The 16,159-nt window shown below is 38.2% G+C and overlaps 1 protein-coding gene across 1 annotated transcript in view; it reads right to left on the reverse strand.

The window, feature by feature from the left end:
- LOC128638699 (carnitine O-palmitoyltransferase 1, liver isoform) overlaps positions 1 to 12,904 on the reverse strand; it is a 525,225-nt gene extending 512,321 nt beyond the window's left edge. Inside the window, exon 1 of the mRNA XM_053690821.1 lies at positions 12,474 to 12,904. The gene's annotated coding sequence lies outside the window, so the exon portion shown is untranslated. The remainder of the gene's footprint in view (positions 1 to 12,473) is intronic.
- Between the last annotated feature and the right edge of the window lie 3,255 nt (positions 12,905 to 16,159).

The raw sequence follows: 16,159 nt of genomic DNA on the forward strand, positions 1-16,159 counted from the left end.
TATCACAGTACACAGACAGATTCACTTAGCTTGTAGGTATAATCAGATCTCATTACTTGCACATTGTGTACATATACATTTACATTATACCTGCTTCTTTATCTTATATCTGTCCATAAACCAATCACCAATACTTGGAAAGAACAATGGAAAATTAACATTTTATTACCTTATCTATTCTATAACCCACTGGGAGTGTAATTTCTTCTACTGGCTGTGTTAACACAGCTTGGCCTTGAGGACAAAAACTTTCAAGATGGGTGGGGATACCACAGGCTAAATAAGCTATTTCAAATGCAAATATAAAAAGGTATTGGAAATACTTGTAAACAATTTAATACACTACAGCAGGTAAAGTGGATCATTGGGAACAAATGAAAGGGGAGAACATTTTTGAGTAAACTGTCCCTTAAGTGAATACTTCCAACTTTCTTAGGTCTGTTGAAAATATTCTTAAAGGAACATTAAAGTCAAAATTAAACTTTCATGATTCATATAGGGCATGCAATTTTAAACAACTTTCCAATTTACTTTTTTCAGCAAAATTGCTTTCTTCACTTGGTATTCTTCGTTGAAGGTTAAACCTAGGTAGGCTCATAGGTTTCTAAGTCCTTGAAAGCCACCTCTTAGTGTATTGTATTAGATTTTCACAGCTAGACAGTGCTATATATCAATGTGCTCACTCCCGTGGAGTTATGCATGAGTCAGCACGAGTTGGCTGAAATAAAAGTTTGTAAAAAGCACTAAGATAAGGGGCTGTCTGTAGTCTGTAGAGGCTTAAATACAAGGTAACCACAAAGATAAAAAGTGTATTAATATAACTGTTCGTTATGCAAAAGTGGGAAATTGGTAATAAAGGGATCATCTTTTATTTTAAACAATATTTCAAGTAGACTCATCACAACTAGACTCATCTTTGGGACTTTGATACATTTGCTTTGCACCCCGGCCAGCAGTAGTAACCTCGAGAGTGCTAAACCAGGTTGGAATATATATATATATATATATATATATATATATTTGGTACATAAAATCACCTTTTGCATGTAAGTTGCATGCCACAAGCAGCCAGTAAAAATAAGGTTACTTTGTTCAAATAGTAGACACCTTAAAGAGAATTACACTCAGTCTGTAATTGTGAATACAAAGGCATATGCAACTTAACACAACAAAGTATTTTATTACTTTATCTTTATACCAAAGTGTTGCTTTTGAATTGCATGAATTGCAACCCAAGTGCATCAAAAACATTGGAGTCGATGCGGTTGCATTATATGTAATGGTACATAGATAGAGGTTAGAAAGGTACACGATAACACTTTGTATTATAAACTATATATGTGTCCCTTTAACTTTTAACTTTGATACCTGTTCAACTTTGGGGGTTAAATGGGAGTATATTGTGACTCCCTTCTAGCCAATGACTGTGTGGAGTTATATTTTTAAAACGCCTCCTTCCAAGTATCCAGCAGGTCTATGATTACGGCACTACGCCGAAACTAGTAGGACCAGCTGTCTCCTGTCTCTGTGCTGGCGTTATTGGATGTTATCCTTATACAACAAATAAAGTCTTTGGATGTTTTAACTTGTTAAGAGACTCTACATTTGTCTTTGTTTTATGTTTATAGGGTTGATATACATAGTCCGCTATTGTTTCCCGTGTAGGAATACGCAATATTGAGTATAGTAACGCAATATTTAGTTACGCAATATATACTTAGGTTTTCTGCTTTGCTGAATACTGGAATTATGGATGCACCTAGTTACAGCCATGTAAAGTAGGTAGCACTGTCTAGTCATTTCAGATCTTATGTATATAAATTTTGTTTATTGATTGATAAGGTTTGTTTTGTTGTGGTAAGTTGCTAGGCTACGGGCGGGCATGCACCGCGTCTGGGCAACCGCCACGCACGGTAGTCACATACGGGAACTAGAGGTTTTAAGATCACGTAAGCGGTGAGTAAGATATTGTATATATTTTTTTTATTTATTATTTCCAGGCTAAGGCAGAATATACATTATCAGTCAATATGTGTAGAGCACACTATTTTATGAATATGAAAAAGCAGGCATACAAGTAGGTTTACTAAGGCTATTGTTCAACATTCAATAAAAATCACGAACACCAGGGTGAAATTACTTCAAGTGTACAGGTAAAAGTACAACTATATAGTTAATGTATAGCCCAAAAAAAACCCATCTACTTATAAATAACTGAAAACTAAATTACATTTGTCATAGGTCATGTGTTTCTTACCAGTTCGCATGACTTGCATTTTGCTACTGCATGCCTATTAGATTGGCATCGTAAATTTAAAAGAAAAAGGAAGTCTTCTCTGCATTGCTCCAGTACTGCAAGCTAATGAAGAGCATATAGATTATATATGTGTGTGTGTGTGTGTATTTTTTTTTCTCACAAAGGTGAGTACACCTCTCACCTTTTTGTAAATATTTTATTATATCTTTTCACGTGACAACACTGAAGAAATGACACTTTGCTACAATGTAAAAGTAGTAAGTGTACAGCCTGTATAACAGTGTAAATTTGCTGTCCCCTCAAAATAACACACAGCCATGTCTAAACCGTTGGCAACAAGTGAGTACACCCCTAAGTGGAAATGTCCAAATTGGGCCCAATGTGTCAATATTTTGTGTGGCCACCATTATTTTCCAGCACTGCCTTAACCCTCTTGGGCATGGAGTTCACCAGAGCTTCACAGGTTGCCACTGGAGTCCTCTTCCACTCCTCCATGACGACATCACGGAGCTGGTTGATGTTAGAGACCTTGCGCTCCCCCACCTTCAGTTTGAGGATGCCCAACAGATGCTCAATAGGGTTTAGGTCTGGAGACATGCTTGGCCAGTCCGTCGCCTTTACCCTCAACTTCTTTAGCAAGGCAGTGATCGTCTTGGAGGTGTGTTTGGGGTCGTTATGTTGGAATACTGCCCTGCGGCCCAGTCTCCAAAGGGAGGGGATCATGTTCTGCTACAGTATGTCACAGTACATGTTGGCATTCATGGCTCCCTCAATAAAATGTAGCTCCCCAGTGCTGGCAGCACTCATGCAGGCCCAGACCATGAAACTCCCACCACCATGCTTGACTGTAGGCAAGACACACTTGTCTTTGTACTCCTTACCTGGTTGCCGACACACAACCTTGACACCATCTGAACCAAATAAGTTTATCTTGGTCTCATCTGACCACAGGACATGGTTCCAGTAATCCATGTCCTTAGTCTGCTTGTCTTCAGCAAACTGTTTGTGGGCTTTCTTGTGCATCATCTTTAGAAGAGGCTTCCTTCTGGGACGACAGGCTGACCCCCCACCCCTTCAATCTCTACAGCAATACTGGCAGCACTCATACGTCTATTTCCCAAAGACAACCTCTGGATATGACGCTGAGCACATGCACTCAACTTCTTTGGTCGACCATGGCGAGGCCTGTTCTGAGTGGAACCTGTCCTGTGAAACCGCTGTATGGTCTTGCCCACTGGGCTGCAGCTCAGTTTTAGCGTCTTGGCAATCTTCTTATAACCTAGGCCATCTTTATGTAGAGCAACTATTTTTTTTTCAGATCCTCAGAGAGTTCTATGCCATGAGGTGTCCTGTTGAACTTCCAGTGACCAGTATGAGAGAGTGCGAGAGCAATAACACCAAATTTAACATACCTGCTCCCCATTCACACCTGAGACCTTGTAACACTAACAAGTCACATGACACCGGGGAGGGAAAATGGCTAATTGGGCCCAATTTGGACATTCACACTTAGGGCTGTACTCACTTTTGTTGCCAACGGTTTAGACATTAATGGCTGTGCGATTAGTTATTTTGAGGGGACAGCAAATTTACACTGTTATACAGGCTGTACACTCACTACTAGTGTTGTCACATGAAAAGATATAATAAAATATTTACAAAAATGTGATGGATAGATTATATATTATATATATATATATATATATATATATATATATATATATATATATATATATATATATATATATATATACACACACACACACAGGTATACCTCACTTGACAGCGCTTCACTTTACAGCGCTTCGCTAATACATCGCTTTGTGGAGCTGAAGTTCAACCTCCAAGGACTTTAAAACAGTGCTGTAATCTTCGTGAGATTGCAAGAAAAGTGACTGGCACCATTTTATTATGCTTAGTTCACTCTGTTTACAGCATTACAGTGCAATCTGTGTCTCAGTGCTATACTCTGGCAAATTTTACTACAGTGATTGTCACTATTTTACAGGTACAGTATTTATTGAATACTGTGCTGTGCGAGTGTTAAACTAAACTTAGCTCTATTGTACACCTAATATAAGTTAGTTAAAACATGTTTTTAAGTTTTTAAACACACTGGCAAGTGAAAAGAAAGCTAAAACTGCCTTGTTTCACTTTAAGGCGGTTTTCACTTTACAGCGGGGCTCCGGTCCCTAACCCGCTGTATGAGCGGGGTATACCTGTATGTATATATATATATATATATATATATATATATATATATATATATATATATATATATATATATATATATATATATATATATATATATATATATATATATATATAATATGAGACAGAGAAATAATTTCAGAACTTTTTCCACCTTTAATGTGACCTATAAACTGTATAACTTGATTGAAAAACAAACTGAAACTTCTAGGTGGAGGGAAGTAAAAATAAAATAATATGGTTGCATAAGTGTGCACACCCTCTTATAACTGGGGATGTAGCTGTGTTTAGAATTGAGCAATCACTTTCAAAACCATGTTAAATAGGAGTCAGTGCACACCTGCCATCATTTAAAACACATCTGATTAACCCCAAATAAAATTCAGCTGTTCTAGTAGGTCTTTCCTGACATATTCTTAGTCGCATCCTACAGCTAAAGCCATGGTTCGTTGAGAGCTTCCAAAGCATCAGAGGGATCTCATTGTTTAAAGGTATCAGTCAGGAGAACGGTACAAAAAATTATCCAAGACATTAGATATACCATGGAACACAGTGAAGACAGTAATCATCAAGGGGAGAAAATATGGCACAACAGTGACATTACCAAGAACTGGACGTCCCTCCAAAATTGATGAAAAGACAAGACGAAAACTGGTCTGGGAGCCTGCCAAGAGGCCTACAGCACCATTAAAGGAGCTGCAGAAATATCTGGCAAGTACTGGCTGTGTGGTGCATGTGACAACACTCGCCCGTATTCTTAATATGTCTGGGCTATGGGGTAGAGTGGCAAGACGGAAGCCTTCTCTTACGAAAACAAACATCCAAGCCAAGCTAAATTTTGCAAAAACACATCTGAAGTCTCCCAAAAGCATGTCGCAAAAGGTGTTCTGGTTTGATGAAACCAAGATTAAACTTTTTGGCCATAATTCCAAAATATATGTTCGGCGCAAAAACAACACTGCGTATAACCAAAAGAACACACCATACCCACAGTGAAGCATTTTGGTGGCAGCATCATGCTTTGGTTCTGTTTTTATTCAGCTGGAACTGGGGCCTTAGTGAAGGTAGAGGGAATTATGAACAGTTACAAATACCAGACAATATTGGCACAAAACCTTCAGGCTTCTGCTAGAAAGCTGAACATGAAGAGGAACTTCATCTTTCAGCATAACAACGCCCCAAAGCATACATCCAAATCAACAAAGGAATGGCTTCACAAGAAGAAGATTAAAGTTTTGGAATGGCCCAGTCAGACCCCAGACCTGAATCCAATCGAAAATATGTGGGGTGATCTTAAAGGGACATGACACCCACATTTTTTCTTTCACGATTTAGAAAGAGAATGCAATTTTAAACATCTTTCTAATTTACTTATATTATCTAATTTGTTTTATTCTCTTGATATTTTTTGCAGAAAAGCATATCTAGATATGCTCAGCAGCTGCTGATTGGTTGCTGCACATAGAAGCCTCGTGTGATTGGCTCACCATGTGCATTGCTTTTTCTTCAACTAAGGATATATAAAAAATGAAGCAAAATAAATAATAGAAGTAAATTGTAATGTTGTTTAAATTTCTATTCTCTATCTGAATCATGAAAGAAAGATTTTAGGTTTAGTGGCCCTTTAAGTGGGCTGTGCACAAGAGATGCCCTCACAATCTGACAGATTTGGAATGTTTTTGCAAATGTCAAGATGTGCCATGCTGAAAAACTCCTACCCAAAAAGACAGTGCTGTAATAAAATCAAAGGGTGCTTCAACAAAGTATTAGTTTAAGGGTGTGCACACTTGTGCAACCATATTATTTTAGTTTTTTATTTCTACTTCCCTCCACCTAAAAGATTTTAGTTTGTTTTGCAATTGAGTTGTACAGTTTATAGGTCACATTAAAAGGTGGAAAAAAGTTCTGAAATGATTTATCTTTGTCTCATTTTTTTACATCACAGAAACCTGACATTTTAACAGGGGTGTGTATATATATATATATATATATATATATATATACATATACATACAAATACAAAATTTGTTTTTTTAGCACACCTTACAAAAAGTTTAAATCAACATCTGGGAGTGCTGCCAATATGACCAATATGGATGTGCGCTGATACCTCTTTGTTTGTGTGTATATATATATATATATATATATATATATATATATATATATATATATATATATATATACACATATATATATACACACACACACACACACATATATATATATATACACACACACACACACACACATTATATATATTCAAGATTTTAAACACTGAAAAGAAAGCTAAAACTGCCTTGTTTCACTTTAAGCGGTTTGCACTTTACAGCGGGGCTCCGGTCCCTAACCCGCTGTATGAGTGGGCTATACCTGTATCGGAATGTGAAATATTTACAGTAAATACATAAACACTTTATTAAATATGAAAATTGCAAAAATATGTTTTTCATGTTTGTATCTTCTTAACGGCAAAGGGCTCCAATGCACAGCATTGCACTCTGAACACATCGGGTTAGCAAATAAAAAAAAAGATAAATGTGCGCAGGCATCAATCAGCAGCTAGCTCCCACTAGTAAAGATTATGTGCGTATTCTTTTTCAACAAGGGATACCAAGACAATGAAGCACATTTGAAAATAGAAGTGAATTTAAAAGTGTTTTAAAATGACCTGCTCTATCTGAATCATGCCAGTTTGATTTTGACATTCCTATCCCTTTAACAGTGTTAACAGTGTTCTCCACAGAAAATGTTGCAAGTCGGGTGGCATTATGAAGTAGCAGGTGGGGGCAGTGTAATATTTTCTGTTGTTTCCTGTTATCCAAAGCACAAATTTATTGATTTAATATAAAATTATTGAATTATAAATTTGTGCAATAAAAATTAAACATTTTTAAAATTAGCTAATTGTAGGAGGGTGGTGAGTAAAATCAGCCAGGTGGTACATCCGAAAAAAGGCCCTGGGCAATCATGTTTACTATCACTTTAAAGGCATGTGAAACCCAATTTTTCATTATTTACATAGAGCATAAAAATGTTCTAATGTATTTCTGTTATCCAATTTGCTCTGTTCTCCTGGCAACCTTTGTTGAAAGCATACATAGGTAGGCTCAGGAACAGCATTGCATTACTAGTAGCTAACTGGTGATTGGTGTTTATACACATGCCTCTAGTGTTCAGCTGGCTCAGAGAAGTGCATTGCTTCTCTGGATGCATACAACAGTACATAATTCCTTACACCATTTTATTTTGTGCCCTTTTATTTCCCTTTAAAGAGACAGTCAACACCAGAATTGTTGTTATTTTAACCCTTTGGCTGCTAAGCCATTTCCCACCTGGGTGCTAATACTTTTTTTTACAGACCCCCAAGACTTACACTGTTGGAAAGGTTAGGCGATTACCTTTCCAACAATGGGTCTTGGGGGTCTGTAGCTGCTTACATGCCTGAGATACAGGCTTCTAAGCAGCATGCCCCCTCCTCCTATACTTAACATTGTTAAGTATAAATACATCACGCGCATCACGTGAAGCCCAAGCGATGCCTGTCACTCTACAGGCACGATCGCCGGGGTAGGAGCAGCAAGGAGCCCCCAGATCTCCCTCAAGGTAGGAGAGTGCTCATGACGGCTCTGAGCCGTCATTAGCACCAGAGTGAGAAACTCTGTGACGGCTCAGAGCCGTCATTAGCACTCAAAGGGTTAAAAGATAGATAATCCCTTAATTACCAATTCCCCAGTTTTACATAACCAACAGTTATAATTATACACGTTTTACCTCTGTAATTACCTTGTATCTAAGCCTCAGCAGGCTGCCCCCTTATTTCAGTTCTTTTGACAGACTTGCATTTTAGCCAATCAGAGCTGTCTCCATGGTAAATTCACGTGCATGAGTTCAATGTTATCTATATGAAACACGTGAACTAATGCCCTCTAGTGGTGAAAAACTATCAAAATGCATTTAGATTAGAGATGGCCTTCAAGGTCTAAGAAATTAGCATATGAACCTCCTAGGTTTAGCTTTCAACTAAGAATACCAAGAGAACAAAGCAAAATTGTAGATAAAAGTAAATTGGAAAGTTGTTTAAAATGACATGCCCTAAATATGGGAGTACACCTCCGAGCTGCTTAGTAAGATCTTTAATAGACTGATTGCATTAACGATAGAACAAGCTCTTCTACATTTCCCTGTTGAAGGCCTTAACAGGCAATCATTACAACTAGTAGGTATAATATGCACTGCTGTTAGAACAGTGATAGCAAAATTTTGGAAAACTACAGTGCCCCACTATGATATAATACTAAACAAAATTAGATATTATTATCAAATGGAGACTATAGCATCTTCTCTGTTAGACAAAAGACAGGAATTTCTTAAAGTATGGGAGGATTGGATAGTCTGGGAAGACTCAATGAGAATGCAAACGAGAAGGGCACTTAGAGATAGGGCAGGCTCTGACAACGGACTAGACAGATAGATGGTCATTCCTTTTCAGACTTGTTTTTCTATACAACAAAAGAATTACCCACGAGTGCTTTCTCTACACTTCTCTTTACCTCTCTTCTTTCTTCCTTCTTCTTTGCCTTCTCAAAAGGAATACACTATTATTCCTTCTTTTCTATTACTACTTTAAGAGTTTTACTCGATATAACGGATGTCTTCCTTTGAGTCACTGTGTGGAGACTGTATAGATAACTGGTGCAGTCTCTATGCGAGGACGCAATAGGCTACAACTTTGCTGAATGTAATTTATACCTTTTGCACTGTTCTACAATGCTAATGTTGTTATTATCTATGTATTGATATGGAGGAATTCAATAAAAAACTATTTTCATCTAAAATTACATGCCCTATTTAACCTCTTAAGGACATGTGACTGAATATTTCCGTCATAAAACAATTGAGCAAACTGAAAGCTGTGTCCTTAAAGGGTTAAAATATGAAAGTTTTTTTTTTACTTGACTGTCCCTTTAAGCATATGATAGGTTAACTTCTTTTTCCACTTATCTGTGAGTGTGGAAGCAATTAATGCTTTAAATTTACACTATTTTAAGTGTCCCCTTTACACACACATCATACAAGGAACACTTGCGGCTTAAACATGTATACTTGGTGTCTTAGGGTTAGGAGGACAAGAAGAGGTATTGTTTTTAAAATATAAAGCTGCAAAAGTAGGTTAAAGGGACATGAAACCCATTTTTTTCTCTTTCGTGATTCAGATAGATAATACAATGTTAAAGTATTCAATTTATTTCTATTATCACATTTGCTTTGTTCTCGTGTTATTCTTTGTTAAAGAGATATCTAGATAGGTAGCGTGCACATTTCTGGAGAACTACACAACAAGAATAGTGCTGACATCTAGTGCTCTTACTACTGTATAACTGTTGCAAAACTTTTACCATAAAGTGCTGCAGACAGTGCATGCACACTCCTGAACTTCTCTTCCTGCTTTTGCACAAAGGATAACAAGAAAATTCATAATAGAAGTAAAATGGAAAGTTGTTTCAAATTGTATGTTCTATCAAAATCTTGAAAGAAACATTTTGGGTTTTATGTCCCTTAAAAAAACAAAAATATAAAGACTATTACATTAACTTCAAACAAAATGAAAAACATCTGCTTATGCATATAAAATAACATTTTGTTTGCGTAACAAAATAAAAGGAACATAAAAACTAAAAAAAAACTAAAAAATAAACTTTACGATTCTGAGAGAGCAGGCAATTTAAGGAGACTTTTCAATTTACTTTGATTATCAAATATACTTGTTCTCTTAGTATCCATGGTAGAAAGGCATACCTACACAGACTAAAGGAGCATCAATACACTACGAAGAACTAGCTGGTGATTGGTGGCTACACAGATATGCTTCTTGCCACTGGCTCACCAGCTTCAACCAGCTAGTTCCTAGTAGTGCATTGCTGCTTTTGTACGACTCTTTAAACATATTGAAAGTAACATTTTGCATAGTTCATATTGCTGTAAAGTTGGTAAATAGCTGTGAGGGACAACTCTCACATCCACTATGATGGAAAGGCAGAAGCATAAAAAGTACAAAAGGTTGACAAAACATCTCATTTTAAAGCAACATCATTTTAAATACATTATCTGTCACCAGCCAATATTTACAAAACATGTATTTGTTTTATGATATGATTTTTATCAGCAAAACATTTTAAGTAAATTGTTTAAAGGGACAGTCTATTCAAAAATAAACTTTCATGATTTAGATAGGGCATGTAATTTTAAACAACTTTCCGATTTAATTTTATCATCAATTTTGCTTTGTTCTCTTGGTATTCTTTTTTGAAACCTAAACCTACGTAGGCTCATATGCTAATTTCTTAGCCCTTGAAGGCCACCTCTTATCTCAGTGCATTTTGACAACTAGAGGACGTTAGTTCATGTGTGCCATATAGATAACATTGTGCTCACGCCCGTAAAGTAACCTAGGAGTCAGCACTGATTGGCTAAAAAACAAGTCTGTCAAAAGAACTGAAATAAGGGGGCAGTCTGCAGAGGTTTAAATAATAGGTAATCACAGAGGTAAAAAGTATAGTTTTATAACCATGTTGGAAGTGCAAGACTAGGGAATGGGTAATAAGGGGATTATCTGTCTTTTTAAACAATAAAAATTCTGGTGTAGACTGTCCCTTTAAAATATTTTTATGTACTAATGTGCCTCATTCTGATAGCATAGTTGAGCACACATTCCAGCCTTAGTTTCCCACGTGGCTGGCAGCAGGGCTCTGTGGAGGGGGCGGAGTAATGACACATCATATCCCCCTGCCCCAGGTTTTCAGTCTGTGGCAGTTGTGCAGGGTATTAAGGCTGGAGTGGAAGAACAGATGCTTGAATGGCAGTTCAGCCACACTACCCAGGCAGCAGAAAATGGAAAGGAGAGTTTACTGTTCTGACGTAACCGCAGCCATTTTCGTAGGCTCCGCAAGCCGTACATTTGACCCCCCTGTTTTAAACTCCTAAGCCAGTTACAGGATCAAAATAGAGATACATTATATTAAAAATAATGATTAGCAGCTAGATACACATTGTTAGAAGCCTTAGCTCTGAATGAGAGAACCCCTGTTTTTAATCGATTTATTCTGCAAAATAGAAAGGATAAAAAGGTCAAAACTGAAATGTGCATGGGTGCATTTCAGTTTTTAAATAGAAGCATCTTTGCAATATACTTCAATTAGCATAAAATGCTTCTAACACAGGTTATTACGTTTTTTTAAGATAAATATGCACATATGCTGTGAAGGACTGTGCACCAGTATCAGTTGACAGTGGTGTGTATTGTGCCTGTGAAAACGTTGTTTTGTGTAATACAAGCCACTACTGACTCTCTATGAAGGTGAGCTTGAATGCTGGCGAACGGCCCTCACAGCATATGTGCGTATACCGTTGAAAAACAGTAATAACATTCTCTAGAAGCATTTTTTGCTAATGGAAGTATATTACAAATCTGTTTATATTTAAAATTTAAATGCACCCATGCACATTTAATTTTTGACCTTTCAGATTCACTTTTGACCTCACTTTATTTAGTTTTACTTTCATGACATCTCTCGCTTCTTTATCATAGATGGTGGAACTGTATAAATGGCACCAAAAAAAAAACAAATGCAAACATTTTTTTAATTATGAAAATATGCAGTTTAGTGTGAGATGCTTTGTGGTACACTGCAATAAATGTAGAATCAACAGTAATACACTTATCAGATAATATTTATCTCGTTAGATACTAGATACTTAGAAAACTAAGTAACTGTTCTTGCACAATAGTGGATAACTGAATTCTGGTATTAGGTGCAGAATTTATCCTTTTGGAGAGTATTGCATTTATGTTTGATTGACAGGCGCTATGTGTCCGTTCGGAGATATTTTTGGGTCCTGTGGGTTTTCAATACTTTTGTTGGCAAAACGGGTTTCTTGTGTAGGAAATAGCATTATAAAAAACTGACCAAATACTGACAAACTTTAGTGAAGTATAAAGTAACCTTACCTCACTTATGAAGTGATTGTACCGCCGCTTTTTGGACACTAGTGCTGTGACTAGTTATGTTGTTCACATTTAGCGTTTTCTGATTATTTCAAGTTACGGGTGTGGGCCTTGGTCCTCGCCTTCTTGCTGGGCCTGATTCAGTTTAAAGTAAAACGTCTTCCTGTCATGCTGCTCGCCTGGAATGCCCTGGAATGTTGCTTCCTTCTTCAGCCCTCAGTACATCTCTACTCTTACGGGCCTACTTTCCCTCCCCCTCCCGGACTTGTCACTGTTCTGCAGGACTTCCCCTCTGCATACCGCACCGAGTTAATAAAAAGGACTTAGAGGGCGTCTAGTGTTTACTGCCCAGGATGATCAGTAATACAGTAGTATCTCCGCCTCATATTACTATAACAAGACCGCGCCCCCTATGAGCATCACTCAACTGCCAGCCCATGTACCAGGTTTTACTGTAAATATTAGGAACCTCTAAGCGGAACTGGTGCCTAAAAATGACGTAACACAAAATTATTGTACGTTGAGCTGAAGCTGTTACCATGGTTACCAGTGAAGTATGGCACATTTTGGCATGTCGAATGGCTCCCATGCGTTAGTTTGTATCGTAAATGTGTATTAACTCCTCGTGTACGTGTATCTCGGTAGGCAAAAAAAGAAAGAGAGAGAACGACCCTGAACCCACCCGCCAGACATCTGTTGTGTGTGAAAGAAAAGTAAACAGAATATTTTTCTGTGAAAAAAGGTTAGGTATATGAGGTGCTTACAGGAACATTCAACACAAAATGTGATTGCCAATGAAATGCTAAATTATTTAAAAAGGAAATGTTGTAAATAATGTGTTATTGCGGTTTTTCCTTACGCTAGACTTCTTATCTCTTAACCATATGAGGGGAGGGGTACAGTAGAAAATTGAGGAGGCAAGCAATATATATCACAGTCTGCAGCACAGCTTCACAAATATTTGAGCAGGGAAAGGCCTAAAGTGTGGGTTGGGAGTAGGGTTAAATTGACATGAAACCACAAAAAAATATTTTATGATAAAAAAAAAACTAGAAATGAACAAAAAAAAAAGAAGCAATTTCTATATCTTGGTTCATATCCCTGGGTAATGCTTACCATTGAGAAGTCCTCTCTCAAAGGAGCATGAACAGAAATTACCATTTCCCTAGTTACCTAAAAAGGTAATCTGGACCCATTCACCTTATCCTCCTAGTGATGTTCAGCCAAAAGGTGGAAAAGAGGGAAGGGAGCCTGGTAAGCATTATCCAGTGATATTAAAGGGACACGGTACCCACATTTTTTCTTTTGTGATTCAGATAGAGCATGATTATCAAATGTTCTTCATTCTCTTGGTATCTTTATTTGAAATGCAAGAAAGTAAGTAAACAAAAAATGCTGCAAAAGTATAAAGAAGTTTATTTAGGAAATCACAGAAGATAAAATATTTCGGACAAACTTTGCTGGAGAAGATTGTCGTACATCTAACTTATAGAGCGAAACAAAGGTATGAGTAGAATTTCAGACTGCTGCTTGTAACATCTGCTTCCAAAGCCCATGATGTTGACACTGCCCTTATTATTATCAGTTATTTGTAGAGCGCCAACAGATTCCGCAGCGCTATAAACAAATGTGGAGTACAACAAAACAATTTACAACAAAACAATTTACAACAAAACAATTATAGGGATCAAATGGGTAGAGGGCCCTGCCAAGAGTTACACTGTTGTAGACAGCTCTTAAGAAGGTGATCAACAAACAGCTGGACTCTTAAGCTCACATGCTAGGGGGGTTCAGGGGATAGCAATGGAGGAGAGGAACTGGTATAAAGTAAGGTTAGCGTAGGTTTTATGCATCCCTGAACAGTAGAGTCTTTAGGGAGCACTTGAAGCTTTTAAAACTAGAAGAGAGTCTTGTGGAGCGAGGCAGAGAGTTCCACAAGATGGGAGACAGTCTGGAGAAGTCCTGTAAACGGGAGTGTGATGTGGTGACAAGAGAGGAGGAGGTTGTGAGCAGAACGGAGGGGACGGGAGGGAGAGTATCTGGAGACAAGGTCTGAGATATAGGGGGGAGCAGTGCAGTTGAGGGTTTTGTATGTCAGAATGAGAATTTTGTGTTCGATCCTAGAGGCAAGAGGAAGCAAGTGAAGGGATTGGCAGAGAGGTGCAGCAGATGAAGAGCGACGTGTAAGGAAGATGAGTCTGGCAGAGGCATTCATTATGGATTGTAAAGGAGATAGACGGCAGGTGGGAAGACCAGAGAGAACAGAGTTGCAGTAATCAAGGTGGGAGAGAATGTGAGAGTGGATTAAAATCTTAGTTGTGTCTTGTGTAAGGAAGTGTCTAATTTTAGAGATGTTTTTAAGGTGGAAGCGGCAGGCTTTAGCCAATGACTGAATGTGAGGAATGAAAGAAAGATCTAAGTCAAATGTGACCCCGAGACATCGGGCATGCGGGGTAGGGGTAATGATGGAGTTGTCGAAAGTTATAGAGAGATTGGAGGTGGAGAGTTTAGAAGAAGGGGGGAAAATAAGGAGCTCAGTTTTGGAGAGATTTAGCTTGAGGTAGTGAGAGGACATCCAGTTGGAGATGTGAGAAAGATAGTTAGTGACACGGGTTAGCAAGGAAGGAGAAAGGTCTGGTGCAGAGAAGTAGATTTGGGTGTCATCAGCATACTAATAATATTGTAAACCGTGGGACTTTATTAGGGAACCTAGCAATGACGTGTAGATTGAGAAGAGAAAGGGACCGAGGACAGAACCTTGCGGTACTCCGACAGAAAGTGGTGACGGGGCAGAGGAGGCCCCAGAGAAGGCTACACTAAAGGTACGGTTTGACAGGTAGGAAGAGAGCCACGAGAGGGCTGTGTCACATATGCCGAAGGATTGGAGGGTTTGGAGCAAAAGAGGGTGGTCAACAGTGTCAAAGGCTGCGGACAGATCAAGGAGGATAAGCAGAGAGAGGTAGCCTTTTGATTTTGCTGTAAGTAGGTCGTTGGTAACCTTAACAATTGCTGTCTCTGTGAAATGATGGGGACAAAATCCAGATTGCAATGGGTCAAGGAGGGAGTTTATTGTAAGGAAATGGGATAGGCGTGCATAAGCTAGTTTTTCGAGAAGCTTTGATGCAAGAGGGAGGAGGGAAATAGGGCGGTAGTTGGATGGGGAGGTAGGATCAAGGGAAGGTTTTTTGAGGATAGGTGTGACCAGTGCATGTTTCAGCAATGAGGGAAATATACTGGTGCTGAGGGAGAGGTTGAAAGTGTGTGTGAGTATAGGGGTAAGGGTGGCAGAGAGGGAGGGGAGTAGCTGTGAGGGGATAGGGTCAAGGGGACAAGTAGTGAGGTGAGAGCAAGTATAAGTGCCAAAACTTCTTCCTCAGTAACAGGGGAGAATGAGCTAAGTTTAAGGTTATGTGGGTTGTGGGTGATTGAGAGCATTTGAGGGGGTGAGAGAATGGAATTATGTTGAGAGCTGATTTCATTTCTGATGGAGTCGATTTTGTAATTGAAGTGGTTGGCAAAGTCTTGAGCTGACAGAGAAGTTGTATTAGTAGGTGGGGGAGGGCGGAGAAGAGTATTGAAAGTGGAGAACAAACGTTTTGGGTTTGAAGAAAGATTAGAGATAAGAGTAGAGAAGTAGTGTTGCTTATGGAAATTAAGGGCAGAGTAGTAGGAGTTCAAGATAAATTTGT

Source organism: Bombina bombina, chromosome 8, assembly GCF_027579735.1.
Source record: "Bombina bombina isolate aBomBom1 chromosome 8, aBomBom1.pri, whole genome shotgun sequence".
NCBI classification, from domain to species: Eukaryota; Metazoa; Chordata; class Amphibia; order Anura; family Bombinatoridae; genus Bombina; species Bombina bombina.